Below are 9,431 nucleotides of genomic sequence, written 5' to 3' on the forward strand. Positions count from 1 at the left end.
TGTGACACTAATGTCTCCTTTGCTCCCACTCTTCCCTCTGTTCCTTTTCCCTCCTTCCCCTTCCCACCTCTTCTTCCTTTTTCTTCTCTTTCCTCCTTTCTGTCCCCTACTTCCCCTTCTTCTTTCCCTCCTCTTCCTCTTAGTCTCTTCCCTGTGCCCCCACCCCCGTTAATTGTCAGCACATCTATATGACTCAACAACATTGGTTTGATACACTGCAGTATCTTACTAAATAGAATGTTTCCATATTTGTCCCCCAGGAAGAAGAAATGCCAGATGTGGAAATTGACATTGATGATCTTCTTGATGCAGACAGTGAAGAAGAGAGGGCTTTAAAATTACGAGTAAGTAGTATTCAAAATCTAGATCCTTTGATGAATGCTTGAATCCACTTGGGTCTCCAGAGCATGGCTCTCACTGATCCTGCCCTGAGGTGGTATTGGTACCAGCACTTGGGGAATGGCAGTTTGCAGAGGGAATTGATAAGATGCTGAGTATTCACCCACATAAACTGCATAGGGCTTCCCTGGTGGCTCAGAGGTTAAAGCATCTGCCTCCAATATGGGAGACCCGGGTTCAATCCCTGGGTCGGGAAGATCCCCTGGAGAAGGAAATGGAAACCCACTCTAGTATTCTTGCCTGGAGAATCCCATGGACAGAGGAGCCTGGCAGGCTACAGTCCACAGGGTCACAAAGAGATGGACACGACTGAGCGACTTTACTTCACCTCAAACTGCATATCTGGAGATAAAACAGCCCAAAGGACCTGACTATAGTCAGATTTTACAACACCTTAGGGATATGAGTTTCTTCAGCTCCAACTTCTTGGGAGAAGGATGGTTCTGCCTCCAGAAATCCATTTGCCAGAGAAGGAAGGCATGTCCCACAATTGTATGAGAAGGAGAGGAGCTGAGCTAGAACTGGAATACCTAAGCCCAGGATTCTGGTCTTGCAGTTGTGGATTATACCATTCATGAAATTCATTTCTAAATAAGATTGTTTACAACATAATTCTAATAAAATATCTTTCATCGGTTCATGCTCACCTAATACAATGGATATTGAGATTCCCCCATTTCCTTTGTCCAGAGCAAAAAATTACTCATTTCCCTTTCCATGGGAAGTCAAATCTATCATTTTAAAATCTGCATTTGGGAGTTTCTAAAACCAATTAACCTTTGACCTGCCATGGTTCTCACTGTTCATTGATAATTACTGTTGATGGCTGTTAGTTATCACAGAAGACAAATGATCACTAGGGGCAAGTAAAGGACACATTTGAATGTTAATGTGTTTAGTGTGTTAATAATTACTGGTGTCCCTTGAGTGGTGAACAGTCTCAGTTTAATGTGGTAGAGCCAGGCTCTCATTTCTTGTTGGTAAATTAGTTGGGAGATGATAGCATCCCGGTTATGAAAGTTACAAAAAGCAAAAGAAAAGCAAACAAAAAACCCCAGGCAGCAGTTCTATAGAAAATGTAATGACATAAAATTTTTTTATCAAAAATGTAATTACTTGAAAGAAGCTTTAACTGCCATCAGGTCACCCTGTCTGGTTCCCAGGGAAGGATAACCAAAGCCTGCAGAGGTGAGACAAGCTACTTTGTGGTTGAATCACAGCCAGACTCTCATTCTCCACATCCAGTGTGATTGTCACCATCTCTCACAGGCTGTCTCAACTTAAGTGTATCCAGCTTATTATGAACCACATAGGCAGCCCAGAGGACAGATGTGTATGTGTGTGTTCTGAAGAGTGCAAATGAAAGGTACAACTTTGTGTCTTCAGAGGGCTAACAGATACTGAAAGACAGTGTGATTCTTGGTAGTCAGTATGAAATATTGATTTCCCCTGTTAAGAATAATGTTATAAAAATGAAATGATTTCACTTAAATGATGTTGAATTTTAAAATAAAACTTCTGCGTATTTTCTTCTAGGAAGCTCTTGTAGACTGCTACAAACCAACAGAGGTAAGCAAATCACTTTCCCTAAATGTCAATTTGAGCTGTTTTTTTTTTTTTTAATTAAATCAATTTCTCTATTTTAAAAGCAGAACCACAATAAGTGGTTTTGATTATGTATACGCTAAGTAGCCATTATATCCATAAGTGAAGTGCATTTGTTTGAATAACATTGACTTCCTTATTTGTAAGCCTAAACGTGTCTGATTCTGGAAGACTTAAAGCTAATAGAATTGGGTGTGTTGCATGCTTTTATATCATATAAAAGCCAAACTTCAAAGGAAATTATAATAAGGTTTGGAATCATTTTAGTAAAAATTTTAGATTTATGACTGGAGAATACATTCTATTAGTGTAGAGGTATGTATTTTTAAAAAGTTTAACGCTGATTCTGTTATTCATAATTGAATGGTTGGGCCTTTATTGGAAGGATACATTTTATGCTTTGTATAGATATTTGTCAAGAGCATAAGTATTAGTGTAAAACACAAGGATATCAAACTAATTTAGTGAATTTCATGAATACTCTAATGACCAGTGTACAAATTAAGGATTTCATCATTTATGAAAATATATGCAAAAGAGGTATTTTCACTTTGCTCATATGATAAGTAAGAGAAATTAGAAGATCTATCAGATATTTTGAAGTTAATTTACAATATCAAAGCAATAATGAGAGGACTTCTATTTTGAAGTGGTATAACTACAAAGTGGGAAGAAAGCATGCTTCTAAGTGTGTAAAATTTTAATGAATGGGAGGTTTTAGGGTCATTTGCCTTTAGGTCAGTTACTTATTTGAGCTTTATTCTTACAATCTCCAGTTTTCTTTTCTATTGATTACATAGTGTATTCATAGAGATTTTAAAATTTTAGTTATCAAAACATATATATATATTTTAATCAATGTGATATATATATTCATAATTTTGAAAACCAAAAACAGGCTTATGATGAAAAAGTAGCAATGTCTTTCCCATTCCTTAGTTCCCCTCCCTAGAGTATATATTTTATATTTATGTATCTTTATATAACAAAAATTTTGGCTGTTTCCCTGCTGTTTACTCTTATATTGCTAAGTATGAATTTACTACTTTTTTTCACTCCTTGACTTAAGAGAAATGTGATAGATCTCTTACTCTCCACACATTTCCTTCCATCCCCTCAATAAAATTATATAACAGTATTGTTTTAAACGAGTAGTCAAGATTAATAATATGATTTAAACAAATGTTTTTCACTGATAAGTCAAATAGTGAAATATTACCAATGCTTCTTTCTTGCACAGCCATTTGTTTTTCCTGGCGCTGATAAGTGCCTTGTCATTTATTTTTGTCTAGTGCCTATTGGTATTTTTTGTTGAACTCTCCAGAATCTTTGTCTATGTAGTTATGCTCAAATGCATCATTACTGACTCCACACCAGGCTTTCCTCCTGGAGCCCCTTTGCAACTATATGGAGAAGTTATTCTCTAGGTCTGCTGAGTAGCTATTGTGTTGAGACTTCTGTTCACTGCTGTCCCATGTCAGATGCTTCGTTTCTTAAATCTCAGTCTTCCTCATTTAAGTTGGAGTACATCATCCTACAATAGCTTTCTGGGAAAGGATGTATAAAAGGTAAATTTTTTGAATCCTTGCCTATATGAAAGTGTATCTTGATTGATAGTTTGGATGGTACAGAATTCTAGATAAAATTCATTTCTAAAACTTAATTTTAAGGGAATCATTCTATTGTTGTATTACTTCGGTTATTAAGAATTCTGAAGCCTTTTCAATTCTCAGAATCTAGGTGACCTATTCTTTTCCCTTCAGTTACCTTGATTATCTCCATATTTTGGAATTTTACAATGATACGCTCTAGTGTGGGTTCTTTTCTGTTCATATGCTGGGTAATTTGTAAACTCTTTTAGTCTGAAGATTTATGCCTTTCAGCTCTTCAAAACTAACTTTTTATTATTTATTATTTTTATAAATTTCCCCTCAATATTCTATATTTTTGGTTCTCTTATTATTTAGATGTTACATCTTCTGGATGAAGCCTCTAACTTTTTATCTTTTTCCTTTTGTTTTTCATCTCTTTGATCTTTTGTTCTACTTTCTGAAAGATTTCCCTGACTATCTTCTACACTTTTTATTGATATTTTAAATTTTCAGCTATCTTATTTTTAATATTCAAGAACTGTTTCTTGATCACTGTTCACTATTTTGTTTGAGTATTTCTTCTCATATTATGGATGCATTGATTTCTTTTTTCTCTTTGAGGATATCAGTCAATGTTTTGTTTCCTTTTGAAGATTATTCTGCTCTCTGCATTTTCTATTTTTTCTCTGAATCACCTTTTTCTCTATCTGTTTTTGTCCATCCTTGCTAATTCTGGGCAGTGTATTCATGTTTGAATGTTAGGACTCAGTAAGCTGATTGGAATCTGTGTGTATGAGCAAAACCTGTCCATTGGTGGGTCTCACCATGGAGTGACCAGGTTGAAAATCAGATTTTTTCTTTTTTTTTCATTGTTTGTGGGTATGGAGAAGGAGGTGCATTCCAGGTGGTTCAGTGGTAAAGAATATGCCTGCCAATGCAAGAGATACAGAAGATGCAGGTTCTATCCCTGGCTCAGGAAGATCCCCTGGAGCAGGAAATGGCAACCCAATCCAGTATTCTTGCCTGGAGAATCCCATGGACATAGGAGCCTGGTTGACTACAGTCCATAATGTTGCAGAGAGTCAGACACGACTGAGTGCACATACACACACATACACCCATATGGAACAGGGGGCTTCTCAAACTGTTGCTGTTGGGACATCTCTTTTCTGGAGAGGTTTTTCTGTTTGTCTGTTTTTTTTTTTTTTTAAGATTTGACCTGGTAAACTCCTGTCTGAGGGTTGACAATCTGACTTTAGGCTTTGTCGAAGTAAGGACAGAAAGGCAGCAGGTGGCCTCACCCTTAGCTCTTCGGGGACTAGAACTCCTTTATTTATACATAGTTGGGAAATTAAGAGTTAAAACAATTAGATATTTGGAGAGCAGTATCAAATTGTTGCGAAGGGTTGGACAAGCTTAGTGGAATCTTAGTCAGGAAAAGTGATGAATTATGCCGATGAATTAACACGTGATGTGGGGGTGGGGGGTGGCTGCTGAGAGTAGATGCAGACTGGTGGGTGTAGACATGCCCCTTACTCACTTATCATTCCCTTTTTTCCTTCAGTTCTTCTGGGTGGGGAAGTGCATCTTTTGGTGTTTAGGTGAGAAAGGTTGGATATGCATGAGAGCCCTCCTCCTCTTTTCCCCAGGTTTTGCAATGTTCAGGGAGAAAAGTGTTTACACTCCTTATAATTAAATGAGATGGAGGGTCTTTCTTCCTGCAATAATAGTATTCCTTAAAGCAGAAACATTACTTTACCGACAGAGGTCCATATAGTCAAAGCTATGGGTTTTCCGGTAGTCATGTATGGATGTGAGAATTGGACCATAAAGATAGCTGAGTGCTGAAGAATTGATGCTTTTGAACTGTGGTGTTGGAGAAGACTCTTGAGAGTCCCTTGGATTGCAAGGAGATCAAACCGGTCAATCCTAAAGGAAATAAGTCCTGAATATTCACTGGAAGGACTGATGCTGAAGCTGAAGATCCAATACTTTGGAGATCTGATGTGAAGAACTGACTCATTGGAAAAGACCCTGATGCTGGGAAAGGTTATAGGCAAGAGGAGAAGAGAATGACAAAGGATGAGATGGTTGGATGGCATCACCAGCTCGCAATGGACATGAGTTTGAGTAAGCTCCGGGATTTGGTGATGGACAGGGAAGCCTGGTGTGCTGCAGTCCATGGGGTCACCAAAGAGTCAGACACACTAAGCAGCTGAACTGACCTGGTCTCTTTGAGGAGGCTTATGAGATGAGAGGATGTGGTATTTGAATGTTCCTCGGAGTCCCAAAGGAAGAAGGAAGGAAAAGGTGCTGGAGTTGATGAGGGAGCCTATCTTGCCCCCCTTTTTAGCTCATGGTTCCTAGGAATGGAAAAGGTGTAAAATGCTGGGGGATTTCACTCAAGGTCATTGATGTATTAAAGGATCATTTCAGAAAAGTTTGGATAGTTTTGTCTTTAAGCTTATGTGCACAAGAAACAGTGTTTACTGGCACCTGGATTGTGATGATAAAAATAATAGCTTGTGTTTCCCCCGAGCTCCAGAGTTCACACTGAGGGAACAAGTATTATCTTATTTAATCCTCACAACCGTCACTTGAAGCAGAGAATTTGGGTGACTTGTCTAAGATCTCACAGCAGTGAGCAGAGAGACTGTGACTTATCCTTGAGTTTCTGACACCTGATCTTCTGCTCTTTCTTTCCATCCTGCCAGTCCCCCTAAGCTGCTTGACACAGCAAGACATGCAGGACATTAAAGGACTTTGACTTATCTCAGCTAAATGCCTGCAATTAATGATATTCCTTTTCAAGTCGCCTTCTCTGGAAGTACTATTTTTTGATCAAAAGAATTTTACATACAATTATTATGCCTCTTTGAAGTTAGAAATGTAAGGAAGCCGTCTTTGCTGAATCAGACAGATCTATTTATAGTCTCATTGCAGAGGATGAGTTGGCGGTTGGGGTGGGGACCGGGGAGTGGAAAGAAGGCTGGACTTTGAATCTAGAGTCTTATACCAGCACCAGATTTGTGTGACTTATAGCAATTTTCTCAACCTCTCTGAGTCTCCTTTTCTTCCTTTATGAAAATGGAGGTACTTAATAACCACCTCCTTAGGTTTTAGTAAGGGCTATTTGCAATGAAAATATTATTAGTGATAGCAACAATAATAACAGCTTAATCATCTCTAGGCACATGCCAGGCACTGATCTAATACATGCATTAATCATTTCATCCTCACAGCAGAGTTATGAGGTTGGCACTATGATCATCAGTTGAGACCCAGAACAGCCTGTGAAGATTGCCTCAGGTGTCACAGTTAATCAGTGGAGAAGTCAGGGTACTTAGGAAAGCATAACATGAAGCTTGCCACATGCTGGTTGAATCTGGCTCCATATAAGGCAGTACTTCTCCATTACATATTAATCCCATAAAATGCCCAAATTCACTGATAATGATATTCTTGCATTATTTAACTTGAAGAGCAGGTTTGAAAGAATCTGCTGATTTCACAGAAGTGATATTATTCTGTCACAGACTTTGGGTCCATGGTTTCATTCTGTGTGGGTCCCTGGTTAGGAAGAAAGAGACTTGTACTTCCCCATTTTGATTCATGTGCCAAACTGTGGACTCTTGACATTTAAATCTTTCTTGACTTGGGCCCTTTGGAAAACACAGCAGTATAATTGAAGTCTCCACACTAATGGATTAGTGGTTGACTAGTCAGAATGGTGCTTTCATTTTTTCCACTTCAATAGATGCCATTTCTGATGTAGTTGATACTAACATAGAGCTGATAGGTAGAAAATAGGATAGAATATAGGTAGAAAAAGGATATTTCTATGTGAAACATGAAGAAAATAAGTAATTTTGCTTTGGTTATTACTTGGATTTGAAGGATGCAAGTGGACTTTGTAGGGCTTCCCAGGTGGCTCAGTGGCAAAGAATCCACATGCCAACGCAGGAGATGCAGGAGACACATGTTCAATCTCTGGATTAGGAAGATCCCCTGGAGTAGGAAATAGCAATCTACTCCAGTATTCTTGCCTGAAAAATCCTATAGACAGAGGAGCCTGGTGGGCTACAGTCCATGGGGTTGCAAAGAGTTGATTGAACATGACTGAGCCACTGAACATGCACACAGTGGGCTTTGTAGAAATCAAGGATGGGGATGTCAAGGCTAACTAGCCAGGCTAGGGGGGAGCACTGACTTTAGCGACTCTTAGCGATCAGTGTCTGTCCATTGATATGCATGAGAGGTTCATGCAGGATGACTCAGTCTGTGAGTAGGCGGTGAGAGGCATCTTTGATCCCCGTAGTCGGCTGGGTCATGGAAATGTCATGCCGCATGTTACGGTACAGAAGAAGGATGTCTAATTACTGTTTGCAAATGGGAATTGAGTAGTGTTTTCAGAAGGACAGGCCTACTCTGTTGTTCATCGTGTGTTGGTGGGTAACAAGGCAGATTCTCTTTCCTTGCTTTGATGTCACAGTGACTGCATCTTACATTTCTGATAGGCTTTGGTGCTGGCCATTGTCACCTTCCTACTCACACCTACCATTTAGTATCTTAATCTGTCATTTAAATATTGTTCAGTTTATGCGTACATGGAAGTACTCCCAGCCCTGATTACTGAGCTGACTGCAACAGAAAGAAAGTGTAAACTAGGAGAGTCGATGTGAGTGACTGGAGGAGGCTTGGCTTGGTGTTTCGCTATGTTCTCTTTGTTCATCCGTTCAACAAATATTTATAGAAGATTTCTATAATCTAGGGACTTAGAGAGGGGTGGCAAACATGTGCGTCCAGTTTAAAAACAATCTCTTAGGGACTTCCCTGGTGGTCCAGTGGCTAAGACTCCACGCTCCCAATGCAGGGGACCTGGGTTCCATCCCTGGTCAAGGAACTAGATCCCACATGCCAAAACTAAGACCCAGTGCAGCCAAAATAAATAAACATTAAATAATAAATAGAAAATAAGAACAATCTTTTATTTTTATTTTTTTTTGTTTTTTTTTTAAATTTTATTTTATTTTTAAACTTTACATAATTGTATTAGTTTTGCCAAATATCAAAATGAATCCATCACAGGTATACATGTGCTCCCCATCCTGAACCCTCCTCCCTCCTCCCTCCCCATACCATCCCTCTGGGTCGTCCCAGTGCACTAGCCCCAAGCATCCAGTATCATGCATCGAACCTGGACTGGCATCTCATTTCATACATGATATTTTACATGTTTCAATGCCATTCTCCCAAATCTTCCCACCCTCTCCCTCTCCCACAGATTCCATAAGACTGTTCCATACATCAGCGTCACTTTTGCTGTCTCGTACACAGGGTTATTGTTATCATCTTTCTAAATTCCATATATATGCGTTAGTATACTGTATTGGTGTTTTTCCTTCTGGCTTACTTCACTCTGTATAATAGGCTCCAGTTTCATCCACCTCATTAGAACTGATTCAAATGTATTCTTTTTAATGTCTGAGTAATACTCCATTGTGTATATGTACCACAGCTTTCTTATCCATTCATCTGCTGATGGACATCTAGGTTGCTTCCATGTCCTGGCTATTATAAACAGTGCTGCGATGAACATTGGGGTACACGTGTCTCTTTCCCTTCTGCTTTCCTCAGTGTGTATGCCCAGCAGTGGGATTGCTGGATCATAAGGCAGTTCTGTTTCCAGTTTTTTAAGGAATCTCCACACTGTTCTCCATAGTGGCTGTACTAGTTTGCATTCCCACCAACAGTGTAAGAGGGTTCCCTTTCCTCCACACCCTCTCCAACATTTATTATTTGTAGACTTTTGGATCGCAGCCATTCTGACTGGTG

General features: G+C 39.1%; 1 long non-coding RNA gene across 1 annotated transcript in view; it reads left to right on the plus strand.

Moving 5' to 3' along the window:
* Positions 1-9,431, plus strand: part of LOC104989206 — a 91,991-nt gene that overhangs the window by 64,625 nt on the left and 17,935 nt on the right. Inside the window, exons 2-3 of the long non-coding RNA XR_825349.1 lie at positions 261-344; positions 1,936-1,968. This is a non-coding gene — a long non-coding RNA (uncharacterized LOC104989206). The remainder of the gene's footprint in view (positions 1-260; positions 345-1,935; positions 1,969-9,431) is intronic.

Source organism: Bison bison, unplaced genomic scaffold (assembly GCF_000754665.1).
Source record: "Bison bison bison isolate TAMUID 2011002044 unplaced genomic scaffold, Bison_UMD1.0 scf7180017864148, whole genome shotgun sequence".
NCBI lineage: Eukaryota > Metazoa > Chordata > Mammalia > Artiodactyla > Bovidae > Bison > Bison bison.